This window comes from Berghia stephanieae, chromosome 7 (genome assembly GCF_034508935.2).
Source record: "Berghia stephanieae isolate SIO BIC M18660-M18661 chromosome 7, UCSD_Bste_1.3, whole genome shotgun sequence".
NCBI classification, from domain to species: domain Eukaryota; kingdom Metazoa; phylum Mollusca; class Gastropoda; order Nudibranchia; family Aeolidiidae; genus Berghia; species Berghia stephanieae.
Genome location: NC_088366.1, coordinates 57,063,047 through 57,065,546, shown reverse-complemented (window position 1 = coordinate 57,065,546; position 2,500 = coordinate 57,063,047). Strand labels below are relative to the sequence as shown.

Below are 2,500 nucleotides of genomic sequence, written 5' to 3'. Positions count from 1 at the left end.
ATCTCATGGATGGAAAATCTCAAAAAGGAGAAAATTTGACTTAACGAGTTTTGTAAAATTAACCTTCAAATATTGATGAGCTTCTCGTAACATGAAGGAATCTGAATATAGAATTGTCATCACGTGACCGGATATATTCTCTTCACCCCGTTGACATTTTTGAATGGATTGTTTGAAATATTATTTTCTATATTATGAGACCGTTGATTCATAAACCCTGTGAGGGCGGCTCTGTCGTACTCTGGAAAACCCCATATTTAAAAATTTGGCCAGAAAACTCGTCCTTCAAATATCAGTCGATTTAAATGACCCTCATCTTGGCAAAAACTCTCTGGGAAAACCTGGGACTTCGCAAACAGCAACATTTAACATGTAGGACGAGACATGACGCCTGTTAGGCGATATTACTTTATTTTTGGACAGAAAACGCTGTTAACGGTCAGGTTCACATTTTACACCTGAGTACGGTGAGAGAATGTGAGTAAAGAGTCTTTTCCAAGGACCCAACTATGCGCCGAGCGAGGCTCGAACCCAGGATTTTCCGATCCGAAAGCGAGGGTCAAATCACAAGACCACATTATAGCCACATAGGGGGATAGATAGATGACACAGCAAGGGCCCCAATGCCTACTATGGGAGGTCACGAACCCCACCCATAACGACAAACATGCTTCTGATCGCATAACAATATTATTTGATATCCAACTTGGGTAATAAATGAGGAAAACAACAGTATATTATGTTCATCACCTGCCTGATGTACCAGTTAAATTCCGTACTGGAAAAATCACGTATTCAAAAATTTGGCCAGAATACTCATCCTTGAAAATATCGATCTTTTTAAATGATCCTCGTCTTGGCGACAGCTCTCAGACCGGGACCTGGCGAGGTCCTGGCGATCAAAATTTGAAGGTCGAGTTTTCTGGCCCAAATTTCAAATAGGGAATGAGATTACGGAAGAGTAGCGTCCCTTGATTGGACGTCACCGGCGGAAAAGTTATTAGAGATAGAACGTCGTGTTGGTTGTGCGCATGCGTCTCTGGTCCTCGCTCTATACTTGTTTTTCCAGAGTACTGCAATTAACTGATTTAATATGAACCGACGTTGCCTCATGCGAGTACAGGTCAGTTAAATTTGGTATTTTGAATAGTGTAAACTGGACTAATTAATAAAAGTAAAAGAAGACAAACGAAATCATCAGATTGTATCAAGTGGACTCACTCACCCGCTCACTCATTCTCATGACCGTATGGTCGTCTGGGGGGGGGGGGCCGGGGGGACTCATTCACGTGACCGGATGGTCGCCGCCGGACAGAGATTCATTCACGTGACTGGATGCTGGATGTTCGGTCACCGGGAGGTTGGGGGTGGGGGGGGGGGGGGGGGGGGGGTTATTCGCGTGACCGGATGATCGTGGGGTGACTTTGTTTTTGTTTGTAATTGTCGTAAGGATTTGACTTCGTTTGTGACAGACACTTTTACATCATTAGCGTCAGTAAAAATGAAGAAAATGGGATAGAAATATAAGTTACAGTTAAAAACACACAAGAAAGGTTAGTCATTAGGGAATGGGTCAACTAAGAAACAGATGTAGTTTGTTTTTGTTTTTAATGGTTTTACGGCGCTTGCGACAGTTATAGATAGTATGCGCTTAGCTAAGAAGCTCATAACATTGCCATCCGGAAGTATAACGGACCAACACACAAAACTATGTGTATCCATGAACGTTTATAGTCAGGTTAATACAGTTCAGTAAGCATTACTCATAAACGCGGATGGCAAAAAACAATAACAAAGACCGGAGTGACGTCATCTTCGAAATATCTATCGGTAATTTCAGCGCCAGAAAAAAAAGGAATAAATTAGGATAGTAAAAGCCCATGTGAATAATAAGACAAAATGGAAATGGTGCCAATAGAGAATAAATTTAGATTCCAAGAGCATACTGTCATTGTGCATAGTTTGAAATCACCTAAAAGTCTCATTCAGCCACAAGCACAGGACCCTCTAGGAGGAATGAACTCAAATGTTTACATTATACTCGACAAATTCTTGCTTTCATTTGCTTCAAGGTCTACTTGTACCGTTCAAAGTTGACAGCGATTCTCTGTGGTAGGAAGTCAACGAGGATTACACTTCTAATGTCCCATAACACTGTTTGCATAATTTTCCCAGTTGATTTCTCAGCTTTGGAGTTTTTAGTCTTTGGGGAAATAGCGTGTCGCCATGACAATCCAAGGACAATCTCTTCGACTCAAGTTGTGCGGCTATGTGGTCAAGTGGTATGACACTCGCTTTCGGATCGGAAGGTCCTGGGTTCGAGCCTCGCGTTCGGCGCATAGTTGAGTCCTTGGAGAAGGCTCTTTACTCACATTCTCTCACCGTACTCAGATGTAAAACGAGTACCTGGCCGTTAACAGCGTTGTCTTTGTCCCAAAAAAAATGGTTACATCGCCTAACAGGCGTCATGTCCCGTTCTAAATGTTACGTGTTGCTGTTG

General features: G+C 42.4%; 1 protein-coding gene across 1 annotated transcript in view; it reads right to left on the bottom strand.

The window, feature by feature from the left end:
* Positions 1 to 2,500, bottom strand: part of LOC144976593 (uncharacterized) — a 46,903-nt gene that overhangs the window by 18,482 nt on the left and 25,921 nt on the right. The window lies entirely within an intron of this gene.